General features: G+C 39.6%; 1 protein-coding gene and 1 long non-coding RNA gene across 39 annotated transcripts in view; one reads left to right on the top strand and one right to left on the bottom strand.

Annotated features, from left to right (window-relative positions):
• Positions 1-7,208: 7,208 nt before the first annotated feature.
• On the bottom strand, positions 7,209-10,652 carry LOC148116373 (uncharacterized). Its single transcript, XR_015734595.1, has 3 exons — positions 9,590-10,652; positions 8,363-8,486; positions 7,209-7,996 (listed from the first exon to the last, which is right to left on the bottom strand). It is a non-coding gene; the product is annotated as an uncharacterized LOC148116373 (long non-coding RNA).
• Positions 9,865-15,817, top strand: part of KTN1 (kinectin 1) — an 87,688-nt gene continuing 81,735 nt past the window's right edge. For 15 of the 38 annotated variants that reach the window (XM_087895609.1, XM_087895616.1, XM_087895547.1 and 12 more), the window contains exon 1: positions 9,889-10,339. The gene's annotated coding sequence lies outside the window, so the exon portion shown is untranslated. Of the gene's footprint in view, positions 10,340-10,580; positions 10,785-15,817 lie in introns of those variants that run through there. The other 23 variants (XM_087895553.1, XM_087895574.1, XM_087895483.1 and 20 more) reach the window with 7 other exon arrangements.

Raw genomic sequence — 15,817 nt, 5'->3', positions numbered from 1 at the left:
ATTTTAAATGTTTGAAAGAAATGCAGCTGTTCGATATTTCTTTAGCTTAGGGAGACTATGAAAATATTACAACAATACTAAGGGTGGTGTGAACTGAGAATATTTAGGAACTATTGGGATAAAGAATGGAATGATGAACCCATTTGATGCTAAATTATTAGCTGACATGCTACTACTGATCAGTTGTATCTACAAGTAAATCACACAGATTTATTTATTTCGATGAGGTCAGAAGACCACCGATCTTGAGGACCTCAATTCTAGCACATTCATTTTATCTGCCATTTCTGCCTCTTTTCAAGTTTATGTACTTTTTAGAGCAAAACTACAACATACCAAGTATAGTCATGCCATAGATATATATATAAAGATATTGCTGCTTTGTTTAATTCAATTTTCAATCTTCTTCACTAGGATTCCTAACAGGGAAACTTTAAAAATGTTCTATTGCATCTACAGCTGAGACTTTCAATAAGTGATTCCCTGCTCTATTGCTGGAACTTCAGGATATTTATATCTTATGCTAAAGTTCATCTCCAGCTTACTACAAAGATAAGACTGTGTAATTTTCTTGGCAACACTATGGAAGTGCTTTCTTATAGTTTTCTTCTAGGTAAGTTTGTCCAGTCTAGAATTCCCTGCTAGCATTTTCATCATTACTTTGCATGTGTTCATATTGAATTACATTTGTCATATTTAACAAAATCACTATTACGTAACCCATATACCTTCTCTGATTTTTGTGAGGATTAGTTGTGGGGGGGGGGGGAGATTTGGTATGACCTCTTTTGGATCCTTCAGGTAAAGGCAGGATGCAAACTAATAGAAGAAGATTAAACCTGCCAAATCTAGGTTGCAAAAATCTGCTATAGCTTTTCTCTAGTCCTGTTATCTAAGAGCCATAGACATATCACAGCAAACTAATATCTTATTTTACTATACAGGCTTCTTAAGTATAGTCATTGACTGTAATACACATTTGATTTGATTCATTTTTTCTTAAGTACTCCATTCCCATGTATTCAACTTACCTTTATATTTCTCTTGATATATTTATCTCTAATTTCTTCATCACAACAGAGCTTAACATCCACTAACTTTCTATCAACATTTGCACAACTTAATATTTCTCCATTTCCCCATCTGTAGTAAACAGTCTACCAAGGTGCATAGACCCATATAGTTTTTCATAATTTATCTATAAACTCACCTGTAACATCACTATAAGTATTCCCTATACATTTGTAGATTATTAAACAAATAAGGGAATATTATATATTCAATGTTTAAATATTCACTAAGCACATTATGCATTATTCTAATTGTATTCAGCCACCAACCTTGAATTCCATATTCATGCTTTGGAAATTGCAACCTGGCTGTCTTCACTCATACGTGCATGTGCTTGCAGGTGTACTCAGCTTCATATCTGCATTGTCCTTGTAAATGATGTTGCTGTTTTAATTATTTGAAAAGAGCTGTATACAGGTGAAACTCAAAAAATTAGAATATCGTGCAAAAGTTCATTTATTTCAGTAATGCAACTTAAAAGGTGAAACTAATATATGAGATAGACTCATTACATGCAAAGCGAGATAGTTCAAGCCTTGATTGGTCATAATATTTATGATTATGGCTTACAGCTCATGAAAACCCCAAATTCACAATCTCAGAAAATTAGAATATTGTGAAAAGGTTCAATATTTTACGCTCAAAGTGTCCCACTCTAATCAGCTAATTAAGCCATAACACCTGCAAAGGGTTCCTGAGCCTTTAAATCATCTCTCAGTCTGGCTCAGTAGGAATCACAATCATGGGAAAGACTGCTGACCTGACAGTTGTGCAGAAAACCATCATTGACACCCTCCATAAGGAGGGAAAGCCTCAAAAGGTAATTGCAAAAGAAGGTGGATGTTCCCAAAGTGCTGTATCGAAACACATTAATAGAAAGTTATGTGGAAGGGAAAAGTGTGGAAGAAAAAGGTGCACAAGCAGCAGGGATGACCGCAGCCTGGAGAGGATTGTCAAGAAAAGGCCATTCAAAAGTGCTGGGGACTTTCACAAGGAGTGGACTGAGGCTGGAGTCAGTGCATCAAGAGCCACCACACACAGACGGATCCTGGACATGGGCTTCAAATGTCGTATTCCTCTTGTCAAGCCGCTCCTGAACAACAAACAACGTCAGAAGTGTCTTACCTGGGCTAAAGAAAAAATGAACTGGTCTGTTGCTCAGTGGTCCAAAGTCCTCTTTTCTGATGAGAGCAATTTTTGCATCTCATTTGGAAACCAAGGACCCAGAGTCTGGAGGAAGAATGGAGAGGCACACACTGCAAGATGCTTGAAGTCCAGTGTGAAGTTTCCACAGTCTGTGTTGATTTGGGGAGCCATTTCATCTGCTGGTGTTGGTCCACTGTGCTTCATTAAGTCCAGGGTCAACACAGCCATCTACCAGGAGATTTTGGAACACTTCATGCTTCCTTCCGCAGATGAGCTTTATGGGGATGCTGACTTCATTTTCCAGCAGGACTTGGCACCTGCCCACACTGCCAACAGTACCAAAACCTGGTTCAATGACCATGGGATTATTGTGCTTGATTGGCCAGCAAACTTGCCTGACCTGAACCCCATAGAGAATCTATGGAGCATTGTCAAGAGAAAGATGAGAGACATGAGACCGAACAATGCAGAAGAGCTGACAGCCGCTATTGAAGCATCCTGGTCTTCCATAACACCTCAGCAGTGCCACAGATTGATAGCATCCATGCCATGGCGCATTGAGGCAGGAATTGATGCAAAAGGGGCCCAAACCAAGTACTGAGTACATATGCATGCTTATACTTTTCAGAGGTCCGATATTGTTCTATGTACAATCCTTGTTTTATTGATTTTATGTAATATTCTAATTTTCTGAGATTGTGAATTTGGGGTTTTCATGAGCTGTAAGCCATAATCATCAAAATTATGACAAATCAAGTCTTGAACTATCTTGCTTTGCATGTAATGAGTCTATCTCATATATTACTTTCACCTTTTAAGTTGCATTACTGAAATAAATGAACTTTTGCATGATATTCTAATTTTTCGAGTTTCACCTGTATATTCCTGAGCATTATACTGTGGTGAATATGAAGTCTGAAGTATCAGGAGGGAGGGGCTGTATCCTAGAGGGCAAAGAGGAAGCAGAGCTTTGAAAGTCAGGTAAGTAGGAAGAGGGTAGCTTCTCCTTAGCAGTTCATAGAGTATAACCATACCTATATCTAAAATATGCATCTATACTTTTTGAGAAAGTTGCTTTAGTCTAGCAAGATTCTGTCTGTAGGTGAACAATAAACTACTCAGAAGTAATTCCTCAAGTTATTGGTTCTTGGGGCCTGACAATGCATATTTTTAGGGCTTTGTACACTGATCATAGTACGCTTCCATCTACAGTACATGCTGATGTCATATTTATACGCTTCACCTTTTATGAGGGCTGAAACTACCAAAGTGAGAATTAAATAGTTTGAGACCAGACTGGGCCGTTAACAAAATCTGATGCAGATGTCTTCCACTTCCACAGATGAGAAATGAGTGGAATAAGTCCTTTACTACCCTGTTTTCCCCAAAATAAGACATCCCTTGATAATAAGCCCAATTGGGCTTTTGAGCGCATGACAATAAGACTAAGTGTTTATTTCAGGGTTCAAAAAAAATATAAGACAGGGTCTTATTTTCGGGGAAACATGGTACATAATGGTGGGAGAAAAGATTAAAATACTGGGGCCAGTTACTTACTGTATGGAAAAAAAGGAAAACTGCTAGATTTTACAGCAGTTCATTTTCTTATTTTGGCTTTTTATACCTGCTATAAAAGCAGCTTTCCCATCCAAGCTTTGCCACTGACTCTTTTATTGCTAATTCCCGAGTGCTGGTCAAGTTGTTAAGAGATTTATTGTTATGCTGTCCGTGAAATCGTGACACTAAGAACACCTACTCCTATTTTCAACTTCATTTGAGGAAAAAGAACAGTCAAAACTCCAGGATTAAAGCATGGCTCTACACCCACTCACAAATCCATTCACCACGAGTCAGGTCCCAAACTCTTGGTTCCAGAATCAGAGTCATATGGCAAGCCAGATGATGAAGCAACCAAGGTAGCACAATTTATCCTCACTAATAGTTCCTGTGCTGCCCAGCATCTAGCAGCAGCAGCAGCTGTGCTCAGATATTGAACAGCTGCCTGCCTGGTTAATATGATGGGGATCGAAGGAAATTTACTACCCATCTCGCTCAATGTGACTTAGGTATTTCTTAACCCCCAAGGACTTCCCAAATATGATTTTAGATAGGATTTTGAATTGAGTCCTTGACAGAGAGAACTGGCAAAAGGAAAACTACTCTCCAATTGTGGAACGGCCCAAATTTAAAAGATACATACACAACACTTTTGTGAGACTCTTGAGGACTAATTGTAACAGCCTTGTCAATCCACTAACTGTGAGATCCATTGTTTAAGACTGAGTAAATGATCTGCGCTAACATGTTGCTGACTTTTAGTTGTTAGCTCAGGATGGAAGCTGCAATGAAAAAGGCTTACATGAGCAGTTTAAAGAGGAGACAGCAGATGAAATAGGGGATGAGCTCATTTATCAGGGCACCCAGACTCTGCATTAATAAATCTCTACTTGGGAATCTATGGAAGACACAAGGAACTGCAGTAGAGTACAAGTGATGGGAGAAGATATTGCTATTCTCTTTTGTATACCACTTATTCACCATGAGTTTCGAGTGCAGCTGGGAACCAACAGAACTCCATGCTCTTTCTGGGAAAAGCTGTCCCAATGCACTAAATGATCTCTGGCTGGATTAGTCATCTAGTAATTTCACACAGTGCCTGTAGTCTAAGAAACCCCCAGCCCCACTCATAGTTCCAAAGCACTAGGAATGTATTGTATCTCTAGGAATGTGGGGAGGGGGAACATTTTGCAAGCAAAATACTCCAAATGCTCAAAATCTATCTGGATAGAAATTCGTCATGTAGAAAGTAAGTACAGTAAAACCCGTACATACAGCACTATATAATAACATTGAAGTTTTAGGCTCAGACTCACCCACAATATAAATGAAACCTGTACATGGATCGTGGTGTTGGTTGTGAATACTGGTATTACATCGATAAGAAATAAAATACCCAAACGTCAATGACTTCCCTTTACACTGAAAAATGTGAATTGGAATATTGCTTCCTTAATTTACCTATATAGGTTTCTCATTTGAAAATAGAGTATGTGCTTGAATTCTTCTATTGAATATGTTTTTGGAATTATTCTTTAGAATAAGTCTTACTCATTAGGGTCTGAAAAACATATTAATTAGCCATTTCTAATCAGTTTCCAGACTAAAAGGTGCCATGGGTAATGTTATCCTATCATCCTCACAGAAATATGACTTTGTTATTCAACCTGTCCATCTCCCTGTCAAAATCGAAATTATTGATTGGAGACTCCTAAACTTGGAGCTCAAGAGTGAATCTGAGAATACGTGGATTTTCTCTTATTCAGCATCTGTAACCATCAATAGTCCCTGCAACTTGATTTCGTTTCCCTGATACTATATTCTGTACTGTCAATAATTTTAATAACTGACCAGTTCAGAATCCACACAATCACCGGGACTGTAAAACATCTGATTCCTAGGCACACACATCTCACTATCTGTGGAATTTCAAGTTCTCCCACTCATCACAGCACAGAAGAAACTACAGTATATTACATTTCAAATATGTTGATATACTGAAAATGAAACTGGATTCTGCTAGGCATCAAGATCTGGGGATTGTTCCATAAACACAGCTGGAACTCAGATTCCTGCAAAGTGCCATTAATCTATAAATTTCCCATTTGTAATCCATCAGTATGGGTTACTGAGCTCTGCAATCACTAGGGGTCATTGTGGTTTTTCCCTCATCTTCAGTACTTAGAATAGCAGGCAATTTTACCAAGTTGGATTTCAGAGAACCTAATAATGTAACATACATGAAGGAGAATCAGATGTACATTTAGCATCTACAATTGGGACTGGCAACTCAGTTGTTAAGTGATATGGTCGCTAAGTGAAACTATAACTGTGCCTATGCTCTTATTTCAGCTTTCTTTTGCTTTAAAGTTAGGCAAAGGTTGTAAATGAGAGGATTGCTTGCAATGTTATTTTTTCATCACCATCGTAACTGCAATGATCATTAAGCAAGGTTAAATGAGACCATCTGTATTTAGCAGCTTCTGCCATCTTTCAGTTTGAATACAAGTCGTCCTCAATTTACAGCTGCTTGTTTAGTGACCATTTAAGTTACAAAGCACCCCCTCCCCAAGCTACTTATGATTTGGTTCTGAAGTTCGAACAGCTGCCCTTCCCCCCCAGTCATGTAACTGCATTTTGATGCCTGGCAATTAGCCTGTATTTATGGCTATTTGCAGCAACTCACAGTCACATGACCATAAATTATGACATTTTTTTTCCTGGAAACAAACATTTATTTTTGGTTTCTGGCAAAACTGGCCCCGTAGCAAATAATGGGTTCACAGCATTAGCTTAATGAGCGTTGCATTTGGTTAACAATGCTTCAAATAAAGATAATAAAATCAGGTTGGTCGTTTGATGACCTGCTTTATGACTATGCCAACCATAATTCCAGCCTTAATTACACTAGTAAATCGAGGACTACCTGTATAAATTTATGTTATTTGATTGTCCTCCCAATGAGCCATCCCATCAAACAGTTATTGACATTACCAATCACACAGGAAGCACCAAAAGTAGTTAGACCTACAAGCTTAGGCTATCAAGTTGTGCCAGCAAATCTGGGGACTGACACACTGGCCAACAGATTGAAAGAGTTTAATCTATATTCCAACACCAAAAAAATAATAACAGAAGGTGTAAATTATTGTATAGTATCCTTAATTTAATGTACTAGCAAAATAATGCTTATGATCATCCAATGCAGATTAGAGCCCTAAATGGAAAAGAGGATGACAGATGTTTCAGGTGGCTTTAGAAAAGGCCAAGGAATACAAAACATTATTGCTAATGCATACTAGATAACTGAGAAAGCCAAAGACCACCAAAAGGAAATCAATATGCATTTCATTTATCCTGAAAGGCCTTCGATCATGCCAATCACATCAAGCTGTAGAAGGTGCTTAGACAAATTGGAATCCCAGAACATCTTATTGTCCTCATGAGAAAGAATTTTTTAATCAGGAAACTACAATACAGACAGAACATGGCGAAATAGACTGGCTGATGACACTATGGAAAAAAAAAAGAAAGAACCTGCAAGATGTACTAATAAAAGTCAAGGAGCACAGTGAAAAAGGGCAGTAAAATTAAATGTAAAGATCAAACTAATGACAATAAGTACAACAATGAGCCTTAGAATTGGTAATGAGGATACTTAAAGCCTTTGAATTATATTTCCCATCCATAACCAATGGTCCCACAGCAGGTATCTTAAATTTTCTTTTCCAGCTGTAGGATTCTTGTAAATTTCACTAATAAAATGCTGAGTCTAATGCAATATGAGTCACGAAGATAGGATTCTGCAATATGTCCACAGATTTTTTGTTGTTGTTAGTTGTGAAGTCGTGTCCGACCCATTGTGATCCCATGGACAACGTTCCTCCAGGCCTTCCTGTCCTCTACCATCCTCTGGAGTCCATTTACGCTCATGCCTACTGCTTCAGTGAGTCCATCCAGCCACCTTGTTCTCTGTCGTCCCTTTCTTCTTTTGCCCTCAATCTTTCCCAGCATTAGGCTCTTCTAAAGTGGGTCCTTCCTTCTCATTAGGTGGCCAAAATATTTGAGTTTTATCTTCAGGATCTGGCCTTCTAAAGAGCAGTCAGGTTTGATCTCCTCAGGACTGACCGGTTTGATCACCTTGCAGTCCAAGGGACTCAAAGGAGTCTTCTCCAGCACCATAGTTCAAAGGCTTCAATTCTTTGGCACTCAGCCTTTCTTTCTGTCCAGATAAAAAGCACAAAAAAATATTTCCATTCATCTTGCACACTGAGATACATAGGTACTTGTTCACTATGCTGACAGAAGGGGGAGCTCTTTTTCTAAACTGATATTTAATCACACATTTGTGATTAATGCAGATCAAGAAAGGCTCTAGTGAACATAAATTAAATAAAAATAATTAAAATAAAACTGTGATGTGTTTCTAGGCTCAACAATTGCCTGAAATAAAGGAAATTATTTGAAAGATAGGCAGAGGAAGGTTCATTTTTACTGATAGAAATAGCACGGGGAATATGGGGAAATAAATTTAGCTTGTTATACTAGTTTGAGATCCAGACAAAAACTAAGTTAATATGTTACATACTTATTCTATTTTTATACTGTCTTCAAGGTAAAGCCTGCTTGATGTAGTTTAAGTAAAATTTATCTTGAGTTATGCTTCATTCCTGGTGACTACTCCTGGTCCTGGAGAAATTCATAATGTTTTCCTGGCAACAATAGAGAAATGGTTTACCATTTCCTTCTTGGAAGTTTTTTTAAAAAATTTGGTTTAGTACATAAAATTGGATTTGTGGTGGGCTCCCATCAAAGTACAGATTAAATATTTAGCATTTTTTCAAGTATAGGCAAAACATTTAAACTAATAAAATTATAAGACATAAAACATGTAATTTACAAGACATAAAACATTTAATGTAAAATATTCATAGGATTGAAGCTCAGGATGGTATTGGTTGGAAACATGCAGAAGAGAAATTCATCCTGCAGTAGATAGACTGGCTAAAATGTTGATTCATAGGATTTAAAATTAACTAGTTTCATTTGAAACAAAGATTTTTGAGCTTATTGACTAACTACAAACTTTTAACCACAATGCTTTATAAGGAAAAGGTACAATAAATCAGTCTTAGCCAATGCTGGTAATACTAAACATTGTCCAGTAAGGAAAGAATAAGTTAATTTTATTTTGTGGAACACAAAGGTTTAACAAATAATACAGAATGTGTGGGAAATGGATAGGTAGACATTTGTCTTTTTTTGAAGCACAGATTGAAGCTGAATCGTAAGAATTCAATAGATGAAGAATTTGCACTGTGCCTTTTTGGGGCTGACAACATAATAAATCCCAAATCCTGGTTAATGTGTAGGATGTGATGATATGCATGCATACTTGTTAACTCCGATTGTGGGCTTACTGTTTTGTGAACACACCCACTGGACATGGCTATTAGTTAACAGTAGCATTGTGTTCTCCCCATGCCCAGGCATGATATTCTTGCATGCCAGCTGCATAGGAGCAGTTACAAAACACCACTGTCCTTTTGTCTTGCTTGTGCACAGCCTCTCTGAAAAGCAAAATGCTTGGTTACTTGGACCCCTAGTCTGCTGTATTTGGGCCTTCCTTATTTCTGATGGAGGAAGTGGGATTTCATCCACCCATTTAATTATAATCCGCCCAGTGTCAGAACTGTGAGATGGGGGCGGAAGGGCCGTATAAATTGAATAAATAAAAACTCCCACTTCCACGTGTTCATATATCCGAAAAATGTGCTCATTATGCGGCTACCCTATACAAAGACGGGATTCTCACCATGCGATGGGGACCCTGGAAAAAAAAAAGTACTTGGCCACATGGAGAAACCACCTCGGCTGGTTTGACTGACAAGTCAGCAGCATAGAAAGATTGCATGAGAAATCCCAACGCGATAAATACACAAATGCCCGAATTTAACAGCAGCAAGCGCGGAGGCTGCAACGGCAGCTATAAGCAATTCAGTCCAAATCTTGGTTGCCCCCTTCGTCTCTATCGCGCGGAGAAGCCGAGCGATGGAAAGCGGGCACTTCGCATATTCTCAGAGGCACCCTTCTTCCTTCACGGTCTCCACCGATGGCCAAGATCTGGGCCGGAGATCGCGAGGAGGATACGCGTGTCGTTGAGGATGTACAGAGATCCCCCTCCGCAAAGAGGGCTGTTCTAGTCAGTCGAAGGCTGCGGGAATAAGAGTGCCAACAGCCGCCGGTTTTGCTCCACGGAGGGAGGGAGGGAGGCCGAGAGTCGTTCGCCCCTTTAACAGGCGGCGGGGCGGGGAGAGGAAGCGATGGATGACTGTCTGGATGTATGAAGGGCCGGGTCGGGCCGACGCCGCGGACGTGTCGGTACCGCCTCTCCCCCTCCCTCCCCGGCTCCTCTCCGCCTCGAAAGGCCCGTCGTGTGAGGCGGAGCCGTCGCCGCCTGTTCTTTGCTGGCTTCGCTGCCGCCGACACCGTTCCTTCTCCTCCTCCTCCTCCTACCAGCTTTTCTTCCCCTTTCCGCCGGCTGCCAGGCTCCTGCCCTCCTCAGGTACGTCGCTCCGGGCGGGCGGCCGCCATCTCCTCCTGTTCTGATTCCCTTTTCGGGACTTGTGAGGGCAGCCGCTTCGTAAGCAGCAGCAGCAGCAGCGGCGGCGGCGGCGGCCCGCCCGAGCGAGGAGGCGGGAGCGCTTAACGGGGCTGCTTCCGTGGCACTGGGCCGCTGCTTGGGATTCCTGGGCCCGCTAGGCCTGGGAGGGGTACGCGGGGAGTGGCCGACGGGGCCATCCGGCTGCGGGTTTCAGGGTGGCCGCGTGGAGGAGTCTCCTCAGGTTCTCTGCAGGCCCTATTTGCGGGCGGGTGAGGGCAAAGGAAGGGCCGCCGAAACCCCCCACTCCCGACCTGTGTGTGTGTGTGTGGGGGGGGGTTTCTCTAGCGCTGCTTCTGCTCCCCAGAAAGAGAACGGCCTTTGTGGAGGAAGGAAGTGAATCGGGAGAGTAAGTAACTCTTTACAGCCTTCCAGTAGTATCCTAAATTCGTACGGGGTCTTTGGAGCACTCTTTTCCTCCTTTTTTTTTTCTTCCAGAAATAGGGAGAAACGACAGCCCCCGTCTTTTCATTCTGTGGAAACCGTGTGAAGGTGCGGTGAATAATGAGGACTTGCATTCCTTTCTCTCCTGAAAACTATTAGGAACCACCTTTCTCTCTTTCCCATTTATTTTATTTTTTTAATGTTTGTGCGTGATTTTAAGCAAAGTTAATGATTGCCCTTGTATAGATATAGATTAAGGGTCCAAAGTAGAGTCTGCCTCTAAGACTGTTGGGATTTATCCTCTGTCAAAATGTGCCCCAAGGGATTGGGTGCAGGAGACTAAACTGCAAGGGGAAAAGGAGGGGAGGCAATCTTTGGGAAGGGGTCCGAATTGCAGTTCGGGATGTATATATCTGCGGTTGAGTCAGCCTTGCTTCCAAGTTGACGTGTTTTAAGTGTGGCATGGGTGGGGAACAAGAAGACCTCTGTATTGTATATACAACTGGAAAAAAATGCTAGTCCATTCAGCACAAAACCTAAGTGCATTCACTTCTCTACTTCTCCTCTTTCCAAATCTGAGCTGCTTTTTTGGGAAATCCAAGAACTGCCATTCAGCATATGTATATGAGGATGTTTAACCCAACACTTAGTGTTAAATTTAAAAAAAAAACCATTAAAGCATTCTTTTTGGTTGGTTATAGATAAGGAAACAAAAGGCTGCTTGAAGCAACATTGAACTCTTACATAGTATTAATAGAATAAGTTGCAATGAGCCCCTGGTTAGGCGCTCTCTGATTTTTTCTGTGAAAGGAAAATCAGAAGCATCTAAAACTGATCATGGTTTTCTGTGATGTCCAAGTACAAACTGGTTTGTGTTCTTTGTGAAGCAGGAATTTTAATTTTGTATGTGCAAGATTGGAACTTGTATGAAACTGGTTTACACAGTCAGATGGTTAATCCATGTATAGTAGTTAATATTGACTACATTACATTAAATGAAAACTGATCTCCAGGGCTTCAGATAGGAAGATAGGGTTTTTCATAGCCTTCCTTGGAAATGCCACGAATCACTCGGACTTCTCTGGAAATGCCAGGAATGGAAACAAAGATATCTTTTGCTATTGAACTATGACCCCTTACTGAGATTTGTGTCAGCTTGATTTTAGAATCCTAAACTGATCCACAATTTTTGTGTTTGAACTGTACTAAGTCCTTTCTTTTAAAATTCATAGTTTGGAATGATTCTAGCAGTGCATTGGGCTGAGATTGATTTTCTTTAATGCTGTGGTTCATTGTTTCTTGAACTGTTACACAGAATGCCTGAACAGTTTGAGGGTTGTTCAGACAAAATCAGATAATGAAATAGATTGAATGTTACCACAGTTCTAAGACATTCTTTGACAAGTCTCCCTCTGATATGGATGAAATATGTTAAGTTTGTTCAACCCATTGGGATTTAATGTCAATATAGTAAACGCAAGGGAAAAGAATGGTATTTTAATATATTTTAATAATTCCTTTTTTAAAAAATGTGGTTGTGTATACACACATGCACACAGATATTGTTCAGTATTCTCTGGCCTTCTAAAGTATATAGTGTCAGTAAAGGCACATTGTCTTACACACAGTCACTCAGGCACTCGTCACTTCCCGCCTGGACTACTGCAATGCTCTCTACATGGGGCTCCCCTTGAGGAGCACCTGGAGGCTCCAACCGGTGCAGAATGCAGCCGCGCGGGGGATTATGGGAGCGAGGGGGCGCTCCCATGTGACGCCTCTCCTGCGTGAGCTGCATTGGCTTCCGTGGTCTTCCGGGTGCGCTTCAAGGTGTTGGTTACCACCTTTAAAGCGCTCCATGGCATAGGACCTGGGTATTTGCGGGACCGCCTTCTGCCGCCGATATCCTCCCACCAGCCAGTACGCTCCCACAGAGAGGGACTCCTCAGGGTGCCATCAGCCAGGCAGTGTCGGCTGGTGACCCCCAGGGGGAGGGCCTTCTCTGTGGCAGCACCTGCCCTCTGGAACGATTTGCCCCCGGAGATACGCATGATAGCAGATCTCCAGGCTTTTCGCCGTGCCCTAAAAACTTTTCTTTTCCACCAAGTAGGGCTGGCATAAATCCCCCCCCCCTTTTGAGATATTAGATTTTTAATTATCTATGGGTTTTAGTTGGGATGTTTTAAATTTTGGGCGAAAGTTGTGTAATACTTTTTAAAAAAAATTTAAATTTTGTATTGGAATGTTTTTTATTTTTGGCTGTGCACCACCCTGAGTCCAGCAGGAGAAGGGTGGTATACAAATTTAATAAAAATAAAAATAAATAAAATTGTCATTGGACTTTGGAGATGACTGTGAAATAGAGAAAAGTAATGGCTTAAACAGAATAATTTTGTCATTTTAATGCAATTCTCCTCCTTTTCATTATTTTGGTTGATTGACAAAATTTAGCACTGCAGTATTCAAAGGAAAACTGTCTTTTCATTGCACCAACACCATTTGTCCTTTTTAAAAGTATTGCATATGTTCTTTAAAGGCAGATGGGAAGCAAAGGACTATATCCATTATATTTTCTGAGTATAACTGTTTCTATTACAGTGCATCTCTTTAAGCCTGCCTATGATGAGACTCATATAGTATTTGTCATGTTTTAATCATCATAATTCAGCATAATAAAATTGGTTCTCTGTGATCTTTAATGATTGTTTGCTGAGAATGTTCTAAGGATTTGTTTGCTTGCATATCCCTAAAATAAACTGCCTCAAGTGTTACTGAATTAAGAAAAGAGTTTTATGTTAATAGAATAGCAAATGAAGCAGTCCCAAATATATATTTTTTGTTTGTACAATAGACTTCAATGGAACCACAAATTAAGTATCTGATTAGGTTTGCAGCTGAATGCCAGATTGTGTAGCCCTATTACCTAAATAAGCAAAGTTTACAATAATGTTCTTTGTCTCCTTTCCCCTACCCCACCCCACATCTATTCAGAAAATGAAGTTTAGACAGGATCTCTGGAATGCCTGTGTAAAAAATGCAAGATTTTCAAGTCACAAAGGCAATTAACCTGAGTTTGGAACTGAGATTGTGTTAATGTAAACTGATTGCTGCCTAACACTGTGATGGATGGTGTATAAATTTAATAAATAAACTCTCAGTGTTTAAATTATTTTGTTGATATTTGTTACTGTTATGAAATATAGTACCAGTGCACATTGATTCATGGCTCCTTTGCGTCAGATGTATGGAATGGCAAATTAAATTAATGTAGGAGTTAGCCATTCCATGCATTTGATGGTGAGCAAAAGTTTACAAAAGTAATATGGTTCTCCTTCCTTTGGGGTTGTCCTGTAATATGGATTTTAGGAGTATTCTGTAATGCCCTTCTCCATTCCAAAATATAAGGCCTTTTGGGGGAGGGGGAATGAAGAAAGCCCAAAGGAGTTTTTATTAGTTGTATTTCATATTCACATTTTTCAAACTGATGTTTCCATATACATTAGTTAAAACTTCTGTTCTGAAGTAGTATGGTCTACAGCAGGAATCATAGTCCAACCTTTTTTTTTTTTTAGAGAAGACTTATTTGGGAAAGGCTGAATTATTTCTATCTACCTGTTGTATCATGAGAATATTTTTCATTAAGCTTTCTATAATATAAGATGTTATAAATATATACTGTAATAAATAACACCTCTGTATCTATTAGTGGTATGGCAAGACTTGAGGTACAGAAATGCTTAGTGGTCTCCTTGCAATGACAAAGTTGTCCCTGAATAATGTGCAATGCAATCCCTTGTGTTCAGAAAAATTTGCAGTGTTATACATATTGTCTATATGGTTTCTGAATAAAATTCTGTAGTGTTTATTCCTAAATATGCTGATGGATTGTGCTCTAAACTTTGCAAAGATTAATGGCAGGAAATTCCATATGACGTATGCATGAGTTTTCTGGCTTCTGAGTGGTATTTTGGATCTGCTGAAAAGTTTAGCCTGATAATAGGCTGAAAACTTAGGAGGATTTTGATTTTCTACAGCAGGATCTTGGGAGTTGGGCGGCATAGAAATGCGACAAAATAAATAAATAAAATAAATAAATAAATAAATTTATTTGTAAAACTTATTGGCCGCCAATCTTACCTCAGAGTAATTTTTTAATTAAAATATATTTACTTGAATTATAAAAATATTAAAGAACCGTTTAAAGTTACTAGGCAAACAACTGTGACATTTCAGCCTTTTAATCTAAGTAGTTAGACTTTAAAAAGCTCTGAAAGTATTCTTGACAGAGCTTTTATATGTAAGATGTGTCCAGACCGGTGGATTCTTAGATGTGGACATGAAAATGTCTGATTCTTCATAGGAACAAGCTGTAAGTTTCACTTATAGCAATTTCAGCTTGGTGTAATCATCTTTTTATCAAATCAAGTGCTGAGTAGCATTTATTTGAAGATTGCCTACAAAATAACCATTGAAGCATGGTACTAATTCTTTGTAATAGGATAGTGTCTGTCTTGATTGCAATATTTGATTAGCCAAATTGTTAAATGAGATCATTGATTAGTATGAGTTGGTAAGAACAGTTAGCAAGTCTTTGATTCTTATGAGGATTGTGTGGTCTGATTCAACCCCTCTCCCACATTTGTCATTCCACCCTTCCTCACAGATATGGAAGAACCCCTGGCCAGCCTGTTGTTCCCGAACTGCATTTCCCAGTAGCCCTCAATATTAGCAGGATGCTGGGATTGCTAGGAGTAGTAGTTCAACTCTTTTGGGACAGTTACTGTTATGTACACACATGCACAAACACACAAAGAAATTCTCTTATTTCTATTGCATATATTGTGTGTAGAAACGCAGAAACAGGTAGTTCTTGACTTAGACCATAGTTGAGTCCAAAATTTCTGTTGCTAAGTGAGACAGTTGTTAAGTGGGTTTTGCCCTATTTTATTTTGCCCCTTTCTTGCAGCAGTAGTTAAGTGAGTCACTGCAGTTGTTAAGTTA

Source organism: Pantherophis guttatus, chromosome 1 (assembly GCF_059756535.1).
Source record: "Pantherophis guttatus breed Tessera chromosome 1, ASM5975653v1, whole genome shotgun sequence".
Classification (NCBI taxonomy): Eukaryota; Metazoa; Chordata; class Lepidosauria; order Squamata; family Colubridae; genus Pantherophis; species Pantherophis guttatus.
Note: the sequence above shows the minus strand (reverse complement) of the source record. Positions and strands in the feature narration are given on the sequence as shown.